The sequence below is a fragment of the Choloepus didactylus genome, chromosome 8 (assembly GCF_015220235.1).
Source record: "Choloepus didactylus isolate mChoDid1 chromosome 8, mChoDid1.pri, whole genome shotgun sequence".
NCBI lineage: Eukaryota > Metazoa > Chordata > Mammalia > Pilosa > Megalonychidae > Choloepus > Choloepus didactylus.
Window position 1 is genome coordinate 74,729,158 of NC_051314.1, and position 24,744 is coordinate 74,753,901.

A 24,744-nucleotide genomic window follows, 5' to 3' on the forward strand; every position below is an offset into this window, starting at 1 on the left:
TGTTGATTGTTTCTGGATTTTTGTCTTTTTCCTTTGGATGGGCCATTATATCCAGTTTATTTGTCTTGTCTTGCATGTATCTTTTGTTGCATACTGTACATTTTAATATATATTTTTATGAGAGAAGTTGTGTACTTATAGAGGAATCATGCAGAAAATATACGGTTCCCATGTACCTGTCCCCATTATTAATGTTTTGCATTGATGTGGTACCTTTGTTACAAGTGATGAAAGTGTTATTATAATTATACTATTAACTGTAGTCCACAGGTTACATTAGGATTTACTCTTTCTGTTAGACAGTTGTATGGCTATTTTAAAAAAATTTTATTCTAGTAACATATATACAACCCAAAATATCTCCTTTTAACCACATCTAAATATATAACTCAGTAGTGTTAATTGCATTCACAATGTTGTGCTTCCATCAATATTATCCATTACCAGAGCTTTTCCATCAACCCAAACAGGAATTCTGAATCGACTAAACATTAATTCCCGTTTCCCTACCCCCACCCTGGCCTGTGGTGACCTGTATTCAAGTTTCTGACTCTTATAAATTTTCTTATTCTGGTTATTTCAGTGAGATCTTACAGTATTTGTCCTTTTGTGCCTGGCTTGTTTCACTTAACAAGACATCTTCAAGGTTCATCCATGTTGTTGCATGTATCAGAACGTCATTCTTTTTTATGGCTGAATAATATTCTATTGTATGTTTAAAGCCCCTTTTTAAAATTCATCATCTCTTGATGGACACTTGGGTTGTTTCCATCTTTTGGTGATTGTGAATAATATTGCTATGAACATTGGTGTGTGTTCTGGTTGCAGTCATTTTCAAGAATCAAGGTTACTGGGTAGTAGTTTGACAGTTTCAGGTATTTCTTTCTAGCTATTCCAATACACTACAAACTAAAAAGAGATATCTATATAGCACCTAAAAATGCCCTCCAGAGTGACCTCTCGCCTCCATTTGAAATTTTTCTGCCACTGAAACTTTATTTTGTTTCATTTCGCTCCCTGCCGTTTAGTCAAGAAGATTTTCTCCATCCTGTGATGCCGGGTCCAGGCTCATCTCCAGGAGTCATGTCCCATGTTGCCAGGGAGATTCATAGCTGTGGGAGTCATGTTCCATGCAGTGAGGAAGGCAGTGAGTTCACTTGCCACATGTGCTTAGAGAGAGAGGGCCACATCTGAGCAACAAAGAGGGTCTCTGGGGAAGACTCTTAGGCACAATTATAAGTAGGCTTAGTTTCTCCTTTGCAGTAACAAGCTTCATAAGGGCAAGCCCCAAGATTGAGGGCTCATCTTACTTAATGTTTGTTAGAATATCAGTAATAACCCAGGCGGGGAAGTCCAACATTTCTGCATTTTCCCCCAGTTCCTCAGGGGGGTCCTGCAAATATATTTTTATTCTGTGCCCAAATTACTTTGGGGTGAATTGGGATTTCACACTAACCTGTACAAACCTACCAGATCTCACTTCCTTTTCAAAGTTGCATGTAATTATGGTGTTTGAATAATTGACTGTACAAGTTAAATTATTTAGTGTGCTGTAGAAAGTCTTTGTGTTTTATGACATCTTTGCATTTAAAGCCTGTTTTGTCTGATATTAGTGCTGCTACCCCTTCTTTTCTTTTGTCTGTAGCTTGCATGGAATGTTTTTTTCCATCCTTTAACTTTCGGTCTGTTTGTATCACTGGGTCTTAGATGAGTCTCTTGTAAACAGCATGCTGATGCTTCATACTTTTTAATTCATTCTGCAATCTATATCTTTTAATTGGGGAGAATAATCCATTCACATTCAATGTTATTACTTTGAAGGCAGTTCTTGAATCAGCCATCTTATTGTTTGGTTTCTATTTGTCAGATCTGTTTTTCCCTGTTTCTCTCTTTTTCCTTTTTTTCCCCTTTAAGTTTCCCTTACTGTTCCTGTTTGCTAATGCTACCCTTTTGCAAAACACCAGAAATGGATTGGCTTTTATAAAGGGGATTTATTTGGTTACAAAGTTACAGTCTTAAGGCCATAAAGTGTCCAAGGTAAGGCATCAACAAAGGGTACCTTCACTGGAGAAAGGCCATTGGCATCTGGAAAACCTCTGTTAGCTGGGAAGGCATGTGACTGGCATCTGCTTGCTCCTAGGTTGCGTTTCAAAATGGCATTCTCCAAAGTGTTGCTCTTTGGGTGTTTTGTCCTCTCTTAGCTGCAGCTGCTCTTCAAAATGTCACTCGTAGTTGCTCTTGGGGCGTTTGTCATCTCTTAGCTTCTCTGGAGCAAAAGTCTGCTTTCAACAGCCATCTTCAAACTGTCTCTCATCTGCAGCAGCATCTGTGTGGCTCTTTTAAAGTACTCTAGTGATCCAATCAGGATTCACCCCAAATGGGTGGGGAGGCACCTCCATGGAAATAATCCAGTGAAAGGTCTTGCCCACAGTTGATAGAGTCACATCTCCATGGAAACACTGAAACAATAGGTTCCAACCTAATCACCACTAATACGTCTGCCCCCACAAGATTGCCTCAAAGTACATGGTGTTTGGGGGCTATAAATGCATCCAAACCAGCACACTTACTAATATTCTTCGTTCTGTGCCCTTCTTCAGACCTCTCTCTCTTTCCTTTTTTCTCTGCTGTTAGAACTCTGTTTAACAGTTCTTGCAGGGCAGATCTCTTGTTAACAAATTCTCTCAGAATTTGTCTGAAAATTTTAAACTCTCCCTCAATTTTGAAGGGGAGCATTGGTGGATAAAGAATTCTTGGCTGGCAGTTTTTCTCTTTCAGAATCCAAAACTTCTGAGTAGTCAGTACTTAGTCTTATGTGGTTTCCCTTTTATGTGGTAAATCACTTCTCTCTTGCTGCCTTCAGGAGTAATTAGTAAATGTCTCGGAGTGGATTTATTTGGATTTATTCTATTTGGAGTTTGTTGGGCATCTTTGATTTACATATTTATATCATTTAGAAGGGTTGGGAGGTCTCCCCCAACTATGTCTTCAAATACTCTTCCTAGTCCTTTACTCTTCACTTTCTGGGAAACCAGTGATTATTATATTTGTGTGCTTCACGTTGTCCATTATTTTCCTGAGCTCCATTTCAAATTTTTAAAATTTTTTTCACCATTTGTTCACTTTTGTGTTTACACTGAATTACTCTGCTGTCTAGTTCACATTCTTTCTTTTGCCTCTACAACTTTGCTGTTGTTTATCACTGGTATATTTTTAATTTGATCAACAGTATCTTTTATTTCCATAAGAACTGCCATTTTTAAATTTACTCTCTCAAATTATTCTCTGTACTCTTCTAGAGTCTTTTTGATGCCCTTTATATTTTTAGCCAACTCATTGAAGTTGTTTTGGAGATTTGTGTGTACTTCTTTGATTAATTGCTCCAAGTTCTGTGTCTCCTCTGGCTTTTTAATTTGTTCAGTTGGCTTATCTGCATCTTCTAGTTTCTTCATGTGCTTTACGATTTTCTGTCTTTGGTCTCAAGGCATTTGCTTATCTTGGAATATGTAGGATTATTTGAACATTTATGTATAATTTGGTAGAGCTACAGCTTGGTGGGGTGCACTTTCTCTGTCTTCCAGTAGCTGGTGCCCTTGAGCCACCTCTTGCTCTCATTCCAGCTCTCCCCCAACTTCCCCTGTGTGTTAGGCAGGGTCCAGCCCAGATGGAAATCAATCGGAGCACCAGTTCTCCTTGTGCATTTGGGACTGCTAGCCCTGTGGGTGGAGGGTGGGTCCTGTACAGTTTGGCAGGAGGTCTACTCTAGGTCTCAGTGGTCCCAGAAGTTCCCAGGGCTGCAAGCAGACCACTGTGGGACTGTGGAGCTGTATGTCTCATCCTCCAGCTCAAATGCACCACAGTCCCTATCCACTGTGCACCTGTGAGTCCCTGGGGTTGGGGAGGGGCTGCTGGTGCATCCGTGTGGTGCCTTCGCCTCTTGGCTGTGCTCACCATGGGCTTCCATGGAGGAAGAGTGAATGTGTTCACCATAAGGCTGCCAAATTCCGAGTTCCTCACCAGAGCTTTTGACCGTGGGGCTGTGAAGGGTTATCTCCCCAGCCAGCTGTTGAGATGGGTGTGTGGGGCATGGAAAACCATTCCCTCCTGCACTTGGTGACTGGCTTCAGCCACCAGTGCCCAGCATGGGAGCTCTTGACTGCAGGGCTGTAAAGGGTTATCTCCCCAGGCAGCTACTGAGATGGGTGCATGGGGTGTGGATTCCAGCCGCCAGTCCCTGCCATGGGAACCCTTGGCCATGGGGCTGTGAAGGGTTATCTCCCTGGCCAACTGCTGAGGAGGATGCCTGGGTTGTGGAAAGCTGCTTCCTCCCACGCTTGTTGGCTAGCTCCAGCTGCCAGTTACTGCCACAGGAGCCCTCGGCTATGGGGCTATGAGGGGTTTACCTCCCCAGCCAGCTGCTATGAAGGGTACGTGGGGTGTGGAAATCTGTTCCCTCTCCTCTTGTCTGCTGGCTTCAGCCACCTATCCGCGGCAGTGGCCCAGGCTGAACACACTCACCCTATCCTTTCAAATGCAGTCTCTCTGCCTTTCTAGCTAAGTCCCCACTATGTGGTGTAGAAGTCCCTGTCTGGCCAGTTGCACCCTGGAACTGCTCTATTTCTTCTTAGTGTAGTTTGTTTTTGTGTTTCTAGGAACCTGTCCATTTCATCTTCATTGCATAATTTGCTGGTATACGGTTTTCATAGCTTTTTTTTTCTTTTGAGAAAGCAGGTAGAAAGTTTATGAAGAACATGTATGATCTGATACAAAACCAGATAAAAACACTACAAAAAAGGAAACTTATAGGCCAATCTCCCTGATTGAATATAGATGCAAAATTCCTAAACAAAATACTTGCAAATTGAATCCAAAGGCACAGTAAAAGAATTATACTCCATAACCAAGTGGGGTTCATTCCTGGCATGCAAGGATGGTTCGACATAAGAAAATCAATTAATGTAATTCAACACATTAACGAATCAAAGGGGAAAAATCAAAATGATCATCTCAATAGATGCTGAAAAAGCATTTGACAAAATTCAACATTCCTTTTTTTTATTTTTAATTTTTTTAATTTTAAGAAATTTTATTTTGAAATAAATTCAAACTTACAGAAACAGTTGCAAAAACAGTTCAAACGCCATACATAGAACCCCAGCATACCCTGACCCCCCTCCCCGGATACCCCAATCCACCACCTTTAACATCCTGTCACACTACCATTTCTTTCTTTCCCTCCCTCTGTCCCTCACTCCCTGTATATCATCCATCATCTATTGCTCTGTCCTCTGAACATGAGAACAAGCTGCACACATCTTTGAACAAACACTGTAATTCACATATGCCTTTCTCATAGACAAGAATTTTCTTTTATGCAATCCCATTAAGCGCAGCTAAGAAGTTCAAGAAATTCAACATTGATACAAAGCTTACTTTCTATATTTCCTTTTTTTTTCCCTTATGTCCCATCTGTGTCCCTTTCAGCCTCCTCTCCTCCATCCTCAGATTCCATCCAGGATCATCCTTGACATTTAATTGTTATCTATTTAGACTGTCTTTTTTTTTTTTTTCAATTGTGGAAACATACACACAGCCTAAATCTTCCCATTCCACCTCCTCCCTTGCATTCCATTAGTGGGATTAATCACATTTAGAATGTTGCAGTGCTATCACATTCCCACCATCCATTTCTAGAAGTTTCCCTTCACCCCAAACAGAAACCCTACACTCATTTCTTAGCTCCCCATTCCCCCTTCCCCCACTTCTCGGAACCCCTACTCTACTTTTCATCTCTATGGTCATATTCTCTGATACTTTCTTTGTGTTTACCGTGGGGCTTAAATTTAACATCTTAAATCTGTAACAATCTTGTTTTTCTTTGATACCTGCTTAACTTCAATATGACACATAAACTATGTTCCTTTACTCTCTCGTTCCCCCACCTTTATGTAGTTCTTGTCAGAAATTACGTATTTTACATTGAGTCTAAAACCGCTGATTAATCATTACAGTTTATGTATTTTAGATCCCGTAGGACGTAAATAGTGGAGTTACAAATCAAAAATACAGTAGTATTGGTATTTATATTTACCATGTGGTCTTTACTGGTAAACTTTATTTCTTCATGTAGTTTCAGTCAGTTGTTTAGCGTTCTTTCCTTTTAGCCTGCTCAACTCCCTTTAACTTTTCTTATAGGACTGATCTACTGGTGGTGAAGTCCCTCAGCTTTCGATTATCCGGGAATGTTTTCATCTCCCCCTCATTTTTACCTTCCAGGTATTTGTGATTTCTCCAAGTCTCTGATGGTTATTGACTTCTATTTGTATTCCATTGTGGTCAGAGAATGTGCTTTGAACAAATTTTTTTTTTTTTTTTTTTAAATTTATTGAGGCTTGTTTTGATGTCCCAGCATATGGTCCATTCTGGAGAAAGATCCGTGATCAGTAGAGAAGAATGTGTGTCCCAGTCACCTGCGATGTAATGTTCTATATATGTCTGTTAAAATTCTCTATACCTCTCTCTCCTTTCTTTGTTTCTCTGTCTGTAGGGCTCCCTTTAGTATCTGAAGTCAGGCAGGTCTTTTATTAGCAAAATCTCTCAGCATTTGTTTGTCTGTGAAAAATTTAAGCTGTCCCTCAAATTTGAAGGAGAGTTTTGCTGGATAAAGTATTCTTGGTTGGAAATTTTTCTCTCTCAGAATTTTAAATATGTCATGCCACTGCCTTCTCACCTCCATGGTGGCCGCTGAGTAGTCACTACTTAGTCTTATGTTGTTTCCTTGGTATATGGTAAATTGCTTTTCTCTTGTTGCTTTCAGAACTTGTTCCTTCTCTTCAGTATTTGAGAGTCTGATCAGAATATGTCTCGGAGTGGGTTTATTTGGATTTATTCTGTTTGGAGTTCTCTGGGCGTATATGCTTTGTGTATTTATATTGTGTAGAAGGTTTGGGAAGTTTTCCCCAGCAATTTCTTTGAATACTCTTTCTAGACCTTTACCCTTCTCTTCCCTTTCTGGGATACCAATGAGTCTTAAATTCGGACGTTTTATTTTATCTATCGTGTCCCTGAGATCCATTTTTGATTTTTTCGATTTTTCCCCCATTCTTTCTTTCGTTCTTTCATTTTCCATTCTGTGGTCCTCAATGTCACTGATTCATTGTTCAACTTCTTTAGTCTTGTGCTGTGAGTATCCAGAGTCTTTTTAATTTGGTCAACAGTTTCCTTTATTTCAAAAATCATCTATTTTTTAAATTTAATCTTGCAATTTCTTCTTTGTGCTCTTCTGGGGTCTTCTTTGTGTCCTTTATATTCTGTGCCATGCTCTTGTTGCCTGTTTGTAGTTCTTTGATTAATTGTGCCAAATACTGTGTGTCTTCTGATCTTTTCATTTGCTTGTTTGGGTTTGGGTTCTCCATATTGTCTGGTTTTATCATATGCTTTAAGATTTTCTGTTGTTTTTGGCCTCTTGGCATTTGCTTTACTTGATCCCTGATTTATCAGAACTGCAGCTTGTGGCATACACGTTCTCGAACTAACCAGCAGATGGCATCCGTGAGTCACCTATTCCCCTCGAGTCAGTTCTCCCCCACTTTGTCTTTGTGGTGTGTGTGGATCTGATTATTGTGGGTTTCAATTGGTGCACTAAGTTTGAGTGTGTTGTTGGTGCTGTCCTCCCTGAATGTGGGGCGTGTGGTTGGGTGGTTAGGGAGATGGGGCAGCTTTAATAATCAAACCTCCCAGGTGTCCCCGGAGATTTAAGGCTGTTGCAGGAGCCTAAGCCTTCATTTCAGTCTTTCCACAGATTATCTCTGCCCTGACCCACAAGTCCTTGGTATTCGCATAGGGTCCCTGTGGTTTCCGAGCAGTTCCCCCTTCCCAGCTGTGCTCTTCCAGGACCTCTGCTGAGGGAGGGCTATGCCACGTCACAAGTGCGCGCTGACCTCCAGGGAAGCCCTGGGTCGCCGGGCCATGCAGGGGAGTTCACAGCCCTCTTCAAAGATGGTTGAATGGGACGGGTTAACTTCCCCCTTTTCGCACAGCTCCGCTCTCCCAGTTCCGGGACAGTCAGCTGTGGGTGCACTAAAGGCCACTGTACACGGCCAGTATTGTGGCGTGTGTGCAGTGCTGCGGGAAAGACTCCTCGTCGCACTGGGTTTCTTGGCTCGGCTCTGGGCTGTGGGTCTGGCCTGGGCAGGAGTGTCCCTTGTCTGCTGGGGGGATGGCTGCAAGGAATGTGTTTTTTTTCTCCTTTTGGCTCCCCTCTGCTCCCCTGGTCTTGAGACAGTCAGCATTGGGTGTGGAAAGGGGTATCCTCCACGCCAGATGCCGAGGCGTTAGCCCAGCCTGCTCCCACTGTGCTTCAATGCGCAGCTCTCCCCATTGTATCTGCAGCCGCTCCTGGGCTTTTTTTTTTTTTTTTTTTAAAGAACTAGTCTGTCTTCAAATGCCAGCCCACCATTTCCCCACACCGCAGTGCGGCCGCCGGACTTTCAGCTGGCTTACTCGCTCCTTTCAGAATGCAGACTCCTGGTTTCACCAAATGCACGTTCCCTGTGTATTTAGCAGACCTTGTCTGGCTTCTCCTACGCTGGAAGCGGTGTTCTGGGTCACTTTCTGATTTTTATCTAGTATTTTTCATGGAGATGTTTTTTTGCCCTGTCTCACCAAGCCGCCAGCTTAGGATCTCCCAACATCCTTTTTTGATCAAAAGGTAGGAATTGAAGGAAACTTCCTCAATATGATAAAGGGCATTTATGAAAACCCACAGCCAGCATAGTACTCACTGGTGAGAGGCTGAAAGCCTTCCCCGTAAGATCGGGAATGAGACAAGGATGCCCACTGTCACCTCTATTATTCAACATTGTGCTAGAAGTTCTAGCCAGAGCGGTTCGCCAAGATAAAGATAGAGAAGGTATCTGAATTGGAAAGGAAGACATAAAACTGTCATTATTTGCAGGTGATATAATCTTACATTTGAAAAATCCTGAGAATTCAACCAGAAAGCTACTTGAGCTAATAAACAAATTCAGCAGAGTGGTGGGATATCAGATTAATGCACATAAGTTGGTAATGTTCCTGTACACTAGTAATGACCTAACAAAAGAGGCAATCAAAAAAAAAATTCCATTCACAATAGCAACTAAAAAACTCAAGTACCTAGGAATAAACTTAACCAAGAACCTAAAAGACCTCTACACAGAAAATTACAAAAATCTTACCAAAAGAAATAAAAAAGGACCTAAATAGGTGGAAAAATATTCCATGCTCATGAATAGGAAGACTAAATATTGTTAGGATGCCAATTCTACCCAAATTGATCTACAGATTCAATGCAATCCCAGTTTAAATTCCAACAACCTACTTTGCAGACTTGGAAAAGCTAGTTATCAAATTTATTGGGAAGGAAAAGGGGCCTTGAATTGCCAAAAACATCCCAAAAAAGAATGAAGTGGGAGGAATTACACTCCAGACTTTGAAGCCTACTATAATGCTACAGCGGTCAAAACAGTGTGGTATTGGCATAAAGATAGACATATTGATCAATGGAATTGAATTGAGAGTTTGGAAATAGACCCCCAGATATATGGTTGACTGATTTTTGACAAGGCACCCAAATCCACTGAACTGGGACAGAACAGTCTCTTCAACAAATTGGGCTGGGAGGATTGGATAGCCATAAGATAAAGAATGAAAGAGGACCCCTATCTCACACTGTGTACAAAAATTAACTCAGAGTGGATCAAAGACCTCAAAATAAGAGACAGTACCATAAAACTCCTAGAAGATAATATAGGGAAACATCTTCAAGACCTAGTATTAGGAGGTTGCTTCTTAGACCTTACACCCAAAGCACAAGCAACGAGAGAAAAAATAGATAAATGGGAACTTCTCAAAATCAAAAGCTTCTGTACCTCAAAGGAATTGGTCCATAAGGTGAAGAGGCAGGCAACTAAATGGGAGAAAATATTTGGAAACTGTGTATCTGATAAGAGAGTAATATCTTGCATCTATAAAGAAATCCTACAACTCAACGACAATAATACAAACAGCCCAATTATAAAATGGGCAAAAGATATGAAAAGACATTTCTGCGAAGAGGAAATACCAATGGCTAAAAAACAGATGAAAAAATGTTCATCTTCACTAGCTATTAGGGAGATACAAATCAAGACCACAATGAGATATCATCTCATGCCAATAAGAATGGCTGCCGTCAAACAAACAGGAAACTACAAATGCTGGAGAGGATGCGGAGAAATTGGAACTCTTATTCATTGCTGGTGGGACTGCAGCCATTCTGGAGGACAGTCTGGCAGTTTCTCAGAAAACTAAATATTGAACTACCCTATGATCTGGCAATTCCACTTCTCAGTATATACCCAGAAGACTTGAAAATAGTGACATGAACACATTTGAACACCGATGTTCATAGCAGGATTGTTCAGAATTACCAAGAGATGGAAAAAATCCAAGTGTCCTTCAACAGAGGAGTGGATAAACAAAATGTGGTATATACATACAATGGAATACTATGCAGTACTAAGAAGCAACAAGGTCTTGAAACATATGGAAACATGGATGAACCTTGAAGATATAATTCTGCGGGAAATAACTGAGACACAGAAGGAGAGATATTGTATGTTACCACTTCTATGAACTATTTGAACATTGTAAAATCAGTGTCTTATAATATAAGAATTTTGGGGACCTAGTGATCGACAGTAGCTAGTGAGGGGGAATTATAATCTATCATGTTCAGATATATTGATGGTGAATTCAAAGGTATGGTAATGGATAGGGGTGACGATTGTTTGTAATGGGATTATAAGTGTCAGAGCTGTATTGAAGGCAAATAGGATAGAAAGGGGTTGTTTAAAGGCATGTTTCCCACAGATCAGCACCACAAATGTAGACAGGTGTCCATGATATACTTCTAAGGTATGACACTACTAGAGAATGTAATTAATAGGAATACGATACTAGTATTACACACACACTAGGGACAAATAATTAAGGGCTGACAAGAGCTATGAGATGTTTTGGGTCATGAGAATTATTTAAAATGGAGAGTGGTGAGGATTGTACAACTAAATGATGATAATGTGAGATATGGATGGATTATCGTGGATCTAACATATGCTATGTGAACTTAGAAACCCCCTACTTTATAAGTCAGGTCCTCGATATTGAGGATTGCTTGGGTGAAACTTATACGGCTGTAAAGAGGAGGCTGAGCCCACCTGTAATTATGCCTAGGAATCACCTCCAGAGAACCTTTTTTGTTGCTCAAAAGTGAACTTTCTCTAACCCTAACTCTGCAAATAAATTCATCAATCTGTCAACGTGGGACAGGACCCCCAAGATGAATGAGCCTTCTTGGCGACGTGGGACATGGATTCTGGGAATGGGCCTGACCTTGGCATCAAGGAATTGAGAATGCCTTTTTGACCAAAAGGGGGAAAAGCAAGGCAACAAAATAAGGTTTTAGTGGCTAAGAGAATTCAAATAGAGTCAAGAGGTTGTCCTGGAGTTAATCCTATGCAAGCTTCACCTAGATATGTCAAATGACCACAATATAAGCCCAAGTCAACATTAGTCCTCAAAACCTTAAAGAATACCTGGATCCCTATTTGAGACTCTAAAAGTTTCACTCACTAAGTTTATTCATCAGAAACTTAAATCCTTCAGAGTGCTCCTATGCCAGCTAAGTCCCCAAACCCAGAGGCAATAGCCTGTTCAAGAACATCAACCGGATGTGTCCCCTTTGCTTGTAAAGTTGATAACCCCTTTTCAACATGAATAGGTTAGGATGGTCACTGCCTAGACATCCTTGAAGATCAGGAAAGTGATTAAACTAGGGAAAGGGGTAACAACAGACAGGATGGGATTTAACAAAGGCTTATAAATTCTGAATCTTCATATAATTTTCTTTTTCTTAGTTGCTAGGGTATTAGAATAGTTAGAAGGAAAGAATTGAAATGATGTAACTGTAACCCATAACATCCTTTGAAATTTGTTCTATGGTTACTTCTTAAATTGTAATTTGAAAGCTATGCCTTTTTGTGTATATGTTATATATCACAATAAGGAAATAACTGAAACTGTGGTACTATAATTCATAATATTTTTGGAAATATTTGTTAAATCATACTTTGAAAGTTATTACCCTTTTGTATATATGTTGTATTTCACAATAAGGAAATAACTGAAACTCTGGAATTGTAACCTATATTATTCTTTGAAATTTTCTAACTTCTTGTTAAATTGCACTTGGAAAGTTATCACTTTTATGTATATATAGTATATCTGATACTAACAAAAAGATTAAAAAAAAACATGAGAAGAATATGCAGGCACTCTTGCAAAGAAAGAGGTGAGGGGCAAGAGGCCCTGGCACTGTGGGACAACCTTTTATGTATTTTTGTTCCTTTTATAATTTTTATCAACTATTTTACTACCTGTTCCAGTTTGCTAGTGCTACCATTATACAAAATACCAGAAATGGATTGACTTTTATAAAGGGGTTTTATTTGGTTACAAATTTACAGTCTGAAGGCCATTAAAATGTTCAAATTAAGGCATCAACACAAGTATACCTTCACCGAAGGAAGGCCAGTAGCATCTGAAAAACCTCTGTTAGCTGGGATGGCACGTGGCTGGTGTCTGCTGATCCTGGGTTGTGTTCCAGCTCCTCTCTCAGCTCCTGTGCATTCTTCAAAATGTTGCTCTTGGGGCGTTTTGTCCTCTCTTAGCTTCTCAGGAGCAAACACTGGGCTAGTATCTCCAAAAAGTCTGCTTTCTACAGCCGTCTCCAAAATGTTTCTCTAGGCTGCAGCTACACTGTGTTTCTTCCATCTGTGAACTATTTTATAGGACTCCAGTGATTTAATTAAGACCCAAGCTGAATGGGTGGGGACATACCTCCATGGAAATAATCTAATCAAAGGTATTACCTTCAGTTGGGTGGGTCACATCTCCATGCAAACATCCAATCAAAGAGGTCACACCCTAATCAACACTAATATGTCTGCTCCCACAAGATTGCATGAAAGAACATGGTGTTTTGGGGGACATAATACATCCAAACCAGCACACTGCCCTCCCCTTCTTCCTCCTTGGTTGATGCTTGATCGTAAGTGACTCACATAGAGGGGTCAGTTGGCCCCACCCTTCACCCTTCTTTGTTGTTTCTGTATGTTCAGGTGGGGTTGTTTGGCCCCAGGTGCTGTTTATTGCTGCTCCTCTCAGAGCTATCTTTCTCCTTGTGGCCTGACCACTTCTTGGAATTTGTCCTTTGCTCATCTACCAGCCCCTGCCCTAATTCTAACCCTGCCTCAATTTCTCCCTCATAGATTTCTAGCTCTCTTAATCTTAAGGGAATTTTGACCAACGGTCAGTCTTCTGTAGATGTGTCAAGCTGTCAGTGGGTCGCAGGCCCTACTTGTGGAAACAGAAATCTCTGGCTATGCTATTGAAGGTGGCTTGTTGAGCATGGGGCACAGGGGCGTAGCCTTTGGCAGGGAGAAGTTTGCTGTGAAAGGCTTCTAATCTGGAAGGAACAAACTGGGTGAGAAATTGTAGTATACATGGTATGAATAGAAGCAGGAGTAAGATGGAGCTCAGGTATTCTTTAGAGTGTTTAGGAACTTGGTTGGGCTTGGCATACTGTGGCAGTTTGCAATATCTGGCTGAAATTTGCATAAGAATAACTTCTAAAGTAAGTTCTCCACTCTGAGCCACTGAAATTTTCTTTTCTTTTTTTTGGGGGGGTTAATTAATCCTAGGATTCAAAGGCCAGTCTCATTTTTTAGAAGTTATGTTTCATGTTACTAGGGAGACTTTCATTCACCCTTGGAAGTCATTTTCCATGTAGGGGAGAAGATAGTGAGTTTATATGTAGAGTACATCTGAGTAACAAAAAAGGGTCTCTGGAGTGACTCTTAGGCATTAATTATAAGTAGGCTTAGCTTTGCCATTACAGAGGTAAGTTCTGTAAGGGCAAGCCTCAAGATTGAGGGTGTGGCTTATAAAATTGGGAGCCCCTATTGCTTAAGAGAATGGCAAGAATTCACCAGGTGGGTAAGTTTAATAGTTCTACATTTTTTCCTGGTCTTTTAAAGGACTTTGCAGATATTTTCATTTTCTGATTAAGATTTTATTCTTTATTCTAGATTCCATGTCAAATAAAGCTGAATTGGGTTGTTTAAATAAACTGACTAGACAGGTTAAATCAGATAGTGTGTTATAAATGTACTATAACTGAAAGTAAATTTTTTTTTATGATCTCTAATTTTTTCTAAGAATCTAACATCATACATATCAGTGTCAGGATATAACATGGACAGTGAGGTCATTGTCGAGCTTTTATACAGTTTTTAAATATATGAATAACATTTTATTTTTACTAATTTAGCTTAACAGAAGGAAAAATTTTTTTTAATTATTGTAATATTTAATATGTTAAACTATTTTAGTACTTTGCTTTTACATGGTGAAAGAACAGATTCTTTGTATATAAGCTTATCAAATTTAAGTCAGCATTGGTTTCAATAAACAAAATTCATTTTAGCAAACCTGTCACTTGTTAAATCCATTTAGGGCTGGTAGTTAGAAATGCCTACAGTGAACAAAATTTACTTTCATACTAGGAATATGTTAGTTCACAGAATTAATATATTGCAAGACTGCTCTGAGGCAGTTGGAGGTCAGTAAGGTCTGCTGCTAGGGCATTCTTAAAGGTAAGGGGACTCTTTGGGGCAGCACTCTCGTATGTGGGCTGGGCATGAATCTTATCGTTAAGTCCCTGCCATTCAAAAGCAAATAGGTGTTGAGTGTCAGTATTAAGAGGCAGGGTGAACAGGGATACAAATAATGTGTTTTTAAGATCTAGGACTGAGAATGTGAATGCAGACAAGGGCTACTTGTTTGCCTCGACCTGGGATTCCTTCATCCCATGCAGATGGGTTTATTTGCTCAAGTATCTCCTTTGGGATGCTGAGAGGCTTCCGTCTAGGTTGGGTTTATTTACTCAAGGATCTCCTTTGGGATGCTGAGAGGCTTCCGTCTAGTAGGGGCCTCAGGACAAACAAGGGGGTAAACGCTAGCCGGGTCTACTAGTCTTAAGGTGGCTCCCAGAGCATGAAGACGATCCCTCCCTAGAAGGGGGGTGGGGCATTCAGGGACAATGAGATACTGATGAGACACCAGAATGTCCTTAAGCCTGCAAAGGAAATGGCTAGTAAAAGTTTTAGTTTTGACTTATCATCAACTCCTATAACTAGGCAGGTTCAAGTGGAGGTAGGTCCAGAGTGGCAGTTCAGGACAGAGTAAATGGCTCTAGTATGTAATTAAGAAACCAATAATCTCACCTGCCACATCAGTTGTCACCTGAGGCTCCTCTAGGTTGATGGTCAGATGCGAAGTCAGCAGACCCTTATGCGGCTTCAGGCACCTTCAGTCTTCTTCACTTGCTATGAGCAGGGCTCGAGGGACTGTCCTGCACTTTGAGAGATAGCATAGTCCCTAGCTCAGTGCCCATGTTGGTGGCACTTGGGGCAAGGCCTCAGTGAGTCCCAAGGTTGAGGGTTGTCTTGAGGTTTCTGGTACTCTCTCTGCCAGTGGCCCTCTGACCCACAGTTGAAGCAAGACCCTTGAGGCTTAGAGCCATGATTCAGGTGACCTTGAGGGGACAGGGCACTTTTAACAGTGACTGCAATAAGCTGAGCCTGTTCTCTGGTCTTCCTCCTTACCTCTCTTTGCTGCCTTCTTCTCCTTGGCCCTGTCCCAATTGTTAAAGACAGAGAAGATAGTTTCTAAGTGGTCATTAGTGGGAGTTTGCAGGTCCATGGAGAGCTTTTGTAGCTTTCTGCAAATGTCAGGGGCAGACTGGCTGATGAAATGAGTGCCCAGCAAAATGTGACCTTCCTGGGAATCCGGGCTTACCTTGGTGTACTTTTTTAGGGCTTCCACTAGCCTCCCTTGGAGTAGGGGCGAGTTTTCCTTTCACCTGAGTGTTCTCCCTTAGCTTATGATTAACTGGCTTGGTGTATATTTTCTCATGCCTTTTAGCAAACTGGTGCTTTACCTTTAATGGAATTGAGACATGGGCATAACATAAGCGACAATTCCTTCTCAGGTCCTTGTCTTAATAAAGAGCTATAAACATCTGGGCATAGGGAATTTCTGACCACTTTCCCTATCTTTTAGAGACTGGGGGATGGTATTGTAATTGAGAGTCCCATTGGAGGGCTATGCTTCCCCATCTTTTAGCTTATATTGACTGTTGCATTTCCCATTTTCTCTGGAAAAGGAAATAGGAACCTCACTAGCGCCATTGTGACTGTTTGGCTTCCCAACGTGCGTCAGAACTGGGCATTTCCCTCTCTGTCAGCCCAATCTCTTGGGAACATGGGGAATAATGTCCCTGGGCATTCCTGGGATACCTTTCCTGGGAGATATCTGGACCTATGCTTTCAGGGTGTTTCCTGGGCCTTGCCTGAAAGAATTCCCGGACAACACTGTCGAGGAGTTTTTCCTTTCCACCAGCTCAATGTCTTGGGAACATGGAGAGTAATGTTGCCGGGCATTCCTGGGATGTGTCACTGGGCATACCTGGGGCGTTCCTCCCCAGGAGATGTCTAGACCTTTGCTCCCGAGGTGGGTGTGCTTGTACCACTTGAGAGAAGTTTAGGATAATGCTCCCAGGAATACCTTTGTTCTCTAGTTTCCTGTTTCCTGAGGGCTAAAAAGTGAGCATCCTCTAGAAGGGGAGCTTTATATTCAGTTGCAGTGGATCTCAATAGAGGGGAGACAGTCCATTGGAAAGTACCCAGTTCCCATGGGCCTAGACCAGAAGTGACTTCTAGAATGTTAAAGAGAACACCTTATTTGGTATAAGAATCCTTAGCCCAGAATCCTGTGTTACAAAAGATGGAATGTCTCAGAAGGCATGGAAGGCCAGGCAGAGGAGAAAGGAGGAGAATCTCATGGAGGCAGGGGAGAGGACCTCTGCAGGGAAGGAAGGGTCTGAGGGCAAGGAAATGCTATTAGGCAAGTGAGAATCAAGAGGTGGTCCCTGGTAGGGGGGAGGGCAGCAGAAGGAGAGACTGTGGGGAAGTCTTGGAGATACAAGGAGAGGGAAAGAGAGAAACAGGGGGACTTGATTTGGCCTCCATCAGACTCCTGCTCAACACAGAGAGAAGCCCCCAGTCAGGTCTCAAGGGCAGTATCACCTGCTGCTCTAAGTCTCCTTGTTACTGCACGGTATGGAGACAGGCTCCTGCCACCTTCAAGGAGGAAGCCAGAGAACTCAGAGTAGACTGAGATTATGACCTGGGGGAGCCAGATCAGAGTCTCTAGATTCCCAGAGACACGGGGTTTTATGAGGACATAGGAAAGGATAATAATGAGCCAAGCAAGAAGAAAAGCGAAAGCATGCTGCCAAGCCTGCCTGTCAATAGCCATGACTTACCAGTCCAGACAGTCAGAGAGAATTATCTCCTGGCTGGCTCGCCAAAATATGTTGCCGGATTTGGGTTCCTAGGTTCTTGGCCATGCCGTGAGTAAGAATTCAGTAGCACAGCACAGGTTGAGATAGGAGGTAGAAAGTTTATTAAGAACGTGTGTGAGAAGAACATGCAGGCATTAATGCAAAGAAAGAGGTGAGGGGCATTCATAGCATTTTAATATTTTAATGTATTAACTCTGGGATTTTGTGTCTTGAGCTGTGTGTTCCTTAAGTCTGTATTCAGCTAATGATATGACAGAGATTTCCTTGAGTAGCAGGAGCTGACAAAAACAAACCAACCAAGGCAAAAAACACCTTTCGTAGTTTAGCTAATTGACTCTGGGCTGTCTGGTGCTCTCCTTTCGGGTTTAGCCCTCCTACCAAGAGCAGCTTGAGATGATTGTGAAGTGCAGGGTCCTCTCAGTCATTTCTGAATCTGGGTCTTTTCCTGGGTTTGCGCTTCCTCTTAGGAATTCCCCCTTTATAAGAATTCAAACACCTTTTCTACTCCCTATGAAATAGGTGTTCTCTTCTCCAGGGTATTCGGTAATCTTTTGCCCAGGTCAGTTTAATTTAATTATTTCTTACACTGCTTTAGCTGTCAGCAAGTTCTTCTGCCTGCAAGGCAAGTTCTGGGAGGGTGGGCCAGAGAGGAGTTTTCTGGTTCAGTCTGTCAGAATGCCACCTGATAGATTGGCACTGACATACAGGTACCACATATAGGGTTATCTCTGCTCCTTCCTGAACGTGGCTGGAGACCCACAATGGGAGCACAAGCTGTCTCCACACCAGGCCAAGAAGGGGCTGGGGGAGGGGCCAGCAAGGGCACCACAAGCTTCTCTTTACTCATTTTGCATTACAGTTAGTGCAACCCTTTAACTGTTTTCTGGAGTTCTTAGGAGGATGGCTTTGCCAGACCTTGCTAGTTGTTCAAAGATTCTGTGGGGAAACAGCGCCCTGGAGCATCTATGCTGCATCTAGGTAGACCCCAGTATTACATTTTTCATACATATCCCCAGTAATAGTGAAGAATTTTGTGTAATGGTGTATTTTGTTTTGTTTTGTTTAAGGTTTTTCTATGCCTCATTGTAAGATTAGATCAGGGGCTCTGGTTGTCCCCCTGTGGAATGTGCTGCCAGCTTACAAGTAGGAAAAATAACTGGATGCTGGGCATGAAGATGTGTGCATAAATACGTTTCGTGGGTCTAATTTTAGAGACCTTCTTACACAGTGGTCTAAGTATTTTCCTTTAGCTATAGCCTTCTCCCCCCTCTGTGTAGAAAACATCCCACTTAAAAGTCTTTTAGTAGATAACTTCTGTTCTTACCATAGTTGCCAATTTAGCAGTGTAGCACCTGTTTGGAGGACTTTTCCACCTCTCCAGTGAAGTTCATTTGTCCATTCCTTTTTTTAGGAGCTGTAGTTTATTTTTGGAAACAGATACAGATAGGAAAGATTTCCTAAACCTTGATCCATTTAGACTCCTCTGAGTTCTCTTAGATTTCCATAGTATGTATCTGTTTTTCTAACATTTTTTTTTTTTTTAATACTGATGTTGCAAACCCCTAATGACAATAATCTTCAGTTATTTCATCTCTTTTTACTTGTGAAATGAAAGAAAAGATTCTGGGATGCTTCCTAAATCCAGGTGTTCCTTTTGCTTTTCTGCAGGATCTCTTGTGAGTTGTTCAGTGTTCTATACTGGGAAAGTTGTTTCAACTTTGTAGTTTTGACGGTAAGTTTCTCAGGGTGCCTTTTAGTGCTTTTAAAATAAAAGAACTGACCAAATTGGAAACCCCTGCCTACATACAGATGAGATTAGATAAGGAGAAGAGGTGAGAAACCCTCAGGCCTTTGGTAGTTTTAAAAGACTCATTTTACTCTATTTCTCCTTAATTTGTTAACCATAGAAGTATCAAAAATATTTTCATTCCCTTTAATTCCTTGCTTAGTTGTCAAACTCTGACTCTAAATTGCCAGACTTAAAAAATTTTTTTCATTAAAAAAAATTTATATTGATAACATATAAAACATATAATTTACATTTTAGTGGCATTAATTACTTTATAGTGTTCTGCTACCATCATCGCCTTCCATTAGTAAAACTTTTTTATGACCCAAAACAGAAACTCTTTACCTGTTAAGCAGTAACTCCTCTTCTGAGCCCTGGTAACCTCTATTCTATTTTCTGTCTCAATGAATTTGCTTATTCTAGGTATTTCATATAAGCAGAATCATTCAACATTTGCCCTTTTATGTTTGGATTATTTCACTTAGCATAGTGTTTTCAGGGTTTATCCATGTTGTAGTATGTATTAGAACTTCATTCCTTTTTTACAGCTGAATAATATTCTATTGTATTTGTAAAGTCCATTTTATTTATGCATTCATCTGTTGATGGACACTTGGGTTGTTTCCAGTTTTTGACTATTGTTAATAATGCTGCTATGAACATCAGTGTGCATATATCTGTTTGAGTCTCTGCTTTCAATTCTTTGGGGTATATACCTAAGAGTAAAATTGCGGGGTCATATCTTAATTTTGTGTTTGACTCTCTGAGGAACTACTAAACTGTTTTCAATAGTGGCTACACCATTTTTCATTCCCACCTACAATGTAGAAAGGTTGAGTTCCTATTTTGCCGCATCTTGGTTAACACTTGTTATTTTTCTTTTTTTCTTTCTTTTTTTTTTTTTTTTTTTTGATAACCATCCTAGTGGGTGTTGAAGTGGTATCTCATTGTGGTTTTGATTTGTATTTCCCTTATGGCTGGTGATGTGTTGAACATCTTTTCATGTGCTTATTGGCTATTTGATTATCTTTGGAGAAATGCTATTCAAGTCTTTTGCCCATTTTTAAATTGGGTTGTTCATCTTTTTGTTTTGGGGTTGTAGGAGTTATTTATATATTCTGGATATTAAATCCTTGTCAGATGTGTGATTTCCAAATATTTCCCTCCATTCCATAGGTTGTCTTTTTACTTTCTAGATAATATTCTTTCATGTACAAAAAACATGTTGATGAAGTTCAGTTTATCTATTTTTTTATTTTGTTGCTCATGCTTTATGTGTTGTATCTGAGAATCCATTGCCTAATACAAGGAATGAATGAACAAAAAGTAATACAAGGTCTTGAAGATTTTCCCGAATGTTTTCTTCTAAGAGTTTTATGGTTTTAGCCCTTAAATTTAGGTCTTTGGTCCATTTTGAGTTAATTTTTCTATATGGTGTGAGGTAGGGGTTCAATATCCTTCTTTTGTCTGTGGCTTTATCTAGTTTTTCCAGCACCATCTGTTGAAGAGTCATTGAGTGAACTTGGCACCCTTATTGAAAATCAGTTGGCCGTAGATGTGTGGGTGTATTTCTGAACTCCAATCAATTCTATTCCATTGGTCTGTATATCTGTCCTTAAAGACTTTTTTATATTCCCTAGGAAACAACTTTCAATCCTTTTTGGTGTGTGTGTGTGTTGGCAGGGTGAATAAGCTAGATGTTAAATGCTTCTCTAGGGTCTTTTCCTTAACTTAGGCCAGTATTCTGATTCTTCATTTCTCTATAGGCTTTAACATTATGTTTTATAGTACCACCCCCCATTGGAGAACTCAAAATCTTTGCAAGACAGTAAATCTGTAGTTTTGCACCCTATAATTATTTTGAGGTCCCAAAAGACCTCAGCTAACCCCTTATCCTCCAGAGCTAGAAGTGTAAAGATAAGTGAGGTAACCAGCAGGTTTAAAAGAATTGAGTTTAATTCTAATTGGTACTGATTGTGGGTCTTTGGGGGGAACAGAAAGAACAAAGCTGATCTGTACATCAGTCAAGTACCACTGTGATCTTTTGGAGGTAATTTTGCACCCACTTACTGGTCTTTGGTACAGTTTTTGTGTAACGTACAGAATAGAGATAGCCTTTTTTAACTTCATTAACTAGTTTCATCTGTTACTTGTTGGTTCATTAGCTTCCTTGTGTGGATTTTGGTGTGTTTAATCTTGATAGCAACATCATTTGTTCTGCAGTGTTTATTGTTATTAATGATCAAAACCATACTTTTTCTTTCCTAAAAGTTCAATAGGACTTGTAGTAGTGTCAACATTTATATTAAAAGAGTAGGTTTTCCAAGATTATAGTTCATTTTTGTGGTGGTAGTTTTTTGTTGCGAATGTCAGTTGTGTGAGAATTTATGCATGGTTTTGGCATGTGAGTAGTAGTATTGGCATCAGGTAATTCTTAATACCTTGGAGAAGGGTGGTTCAGATTTGTGAAAGCTTTTACAGTCTTAATAACAGAGCGCTGGGAGGAATGTAATCAAGGCAGTGATAATCCAGACTCAACAGTGGATACATTTGAAATACATTCTCCATATTCTCACACATTGTGTTTTGAAATTATCCTTCCTTTGTGACTCTGGGAAAGAGAAGAATATCTAGGACAGTAACCAACTGATAACTTTCAGAAAACAATGTGATTTTTATGGGTATCTGGTAAATGTGAGAAATAGTCACTGTTGGTGGAGGCAGCTCCCAGAAGCCATCAAAATCAGTGGGAATATAAAATGTCCAAGTCCACTTTCCTTGTTCTTTCGTGAAAGAAATAAAAGATTTTTAGTTAGTTAGTTTTTTTTGGCAGTGTTTTTAATCATATTTTTTATTGTGGAATATAACATACATACATAGAAGTAATAACTTTCTAAATACAATTTAACAAGTTAGCAAATTTCAAAGAATGTTATGGGTTACAGTTCCACATAATTAGAAGGTTTTAACTTAAAAAAATATCAATGGGAAGAACATGATGGAGACCTTATCACTAAATCTAATGGATCCCTTTTCATCTTTATCTTATTTGATTTTTCTGCAGTATCTGTCACTGTTGACCCCTCTTCTTCTTAAAATGCTTCAGTGATACTGTACTTTCTTGGTTTTCCACTCACATTCCTGGCTCTTTTTCTCCTGTCCATCCCTTAAATGTTTTCCTGAAGGTTTCTGTTAATATTTTCCCTCTTTGCCTCTGGTTCTTAAACTTTAAGTGAAATAAGCATCTCTTGGATAACTTGTTAAGAATGTGGTTCACAAAATCTGCCATGATCTGGCCTGTGCTAGCCTCTGACCTACTTTATATCACACTTTCCTGTTCTTACTATGCTCTAGCCACTGTGGCTTTTTTCTGCCCCAGGGCCTTTCCACTAGTTATTCCATCTGCCTAAAATGCTCCTCCCCCAGATCTTCACCTGATTTACCTCTTCTCATCATTCATGCGTCAGCTCAAATGATTCCTCCATAGACCTTCCCTTACTACCTTATCCAAAATAGTCAACCTCCCCTTTGCACTTCTTCAGATTCCTCTGCTTTAGTATCTCCATATCACTTAACCACCATCTTAAATTATCTTGTTTGTTTTCTTGACCACCATCTGAATCACATCTAGAACTTAAACTCTGTGAGAATGGGGACCTTGTTTATTTTACTACTGCTGTCTTTCTAGTGCTTAGAATAGTTCCTCAGTACACATTTATTGAATGAATGAACAAAAAGTAGGTTTCTGGATTCCATCCCCAGATATATATATATATATATATATATATATATATATATTTAATTTCAGATGGACTGATTTTTACATTGAACATCTATTCAGTACTAGATGGCAGGTGAAGAAAGATGAACTACACGCCCTAGACCAGTGCTAGCCAATAAAACTTTCTACAATGATAGGAATATTCTGTACCACTGTATAGCAGCCTCTAGCCACACGTGGCTGCTGAGCACTTGAAATATGGCCAGCATGACTGAGGAACTGAAATTTTAATTGTAAAGCCCATATTGGGCATCATAGCTCAACAATCATACAGGTCTATCTTAATTATTTTGATAGGAAAGAACAGTATCAGAATTATTTCTCATTTGTGTATATTTGTTTTTTTTCTATGGGGAAGAGGACAACAAAATATTATGAACTGTTGTTATTTGTAGAAGTTCTTAGATTTTTAAAAAGGACTTCAGAAAACAAGGCAGAGAATAAGTAAAGCAATTATTAATTCCAAATAATTAAAAAAGAATCCAATTTAAGATTACATGCTTAGGTTACATGTTAAACAGTCCTTTTAAGAGTACTATTATCTGACTTATTTAATTTGCTTTTCACTAACTTGTCAAATACATTGTTTTAAATTTTCATTACTTCTAGTTATAAAAAGTAATCTATGTTAAGTGTAACGAATAATGCCCAGGTACATACTTATAGTAAAACGGACGCCTAACACACCTTACCTGCCAAATTCCCATTTCCCCAAAATAATTGCCATTGAAAGTTAAGAGTATCTTTCCAGACTTTTTCTTTGTCTAAGCACCCTGAGAAACCAAAAGGCTTTTCAGGATAAACCAAAAGGCTTTTCAGGATAAACCAGTGGCTCTGAATTCCCTTTAGGCCTTCACATGTGGGAATTCACATCACTGCAGAACGTCAGGTTCTGCAACATCAAGTGTGAATTCAGTTCACTGGAAATAGTTTGAGGTAATACTCAGGGATCACAACAGCCAAAAAATGTTGGGAAATGAAAAAAAAAATTTTTTTTTCAGGGAGTATGATCAGCGAAAAAATCATGGAATGATTCTTGAGAGAGCTCTAAAACCATGGAAGTTAAAAGCTGTAACTTTTTAAGGACAAAATTTGAGGTATGAAGTTACTTTTAAAAATACTTGAGACTTCATAAAATCCAAACTGTTCCCATGATTTCCACCTTTTAAATTATGTTCATTTTGTTTATTTTAGGCTTTTCTCAGGCTTTCTATGGAATCTAAAAGCACCTGGCCAAATTAATGTTTACAGTAAAGGTCACAAATGGATGGCTTGGGTTTGTTTGGTGTGCAGTGTTTGTAAATTTTTTATTTACACTGTAGTTGCCAACTAACATAATCCGTATGTAAATGGACATAATGCATACATATATGTTGCCTGTATTGTAAACCTGCCATATGAAGATTTTTCCCTCAAAAAATCAGAAGACTGGTAAATCCCTTCCACAGTCTCAGCAAAACTCCCCTGATCACCTGAGTAGTAACTGCCTCCTTTAGACAGGACATAAGCTCTCCAGATTATCCTAATCCCTGCTTTCTTGTAATCTTACACTGGTATAGTCTGCTGTACTCGCTTATATTCCCTGCCTGACTTGTGCAGATCCCTGACTGTGCAGAGTGTCAAAAGGTGAGCACTAGTCTGGGGTTGACACCCTGGGCCAGCTTG

The 24,744-nt window shown here is 40.0% G+C and overlaps 1 protein-coding gene across 19 annotated transcripts in view; it reads left to right on the forward strand.

The window, feature by feature from the left end:
- The window catches only part of R3HDM2 (R3H domain containing 2), a 245,846-nt gene that overhangs the window by 14,122 nt on the left and 206,980 nt on the right, over positions 1-24,744 (forward strand). The window contains exon 2 of one of the 19 annotated variants that reach the window (XM_037845192.1): positions 24,081-24,176. The exons of the other annotated variants lie outside the window; for them this stretch is intronic. The gene's annotated coding sequence lies outside the window, so the exon portion shown is untranslated. The remainder of the gene's footprint in view (positions 1-24,080; positions 24,177-24,744) is intronic. 19 annotated transcript variants of the gene reach the window in all.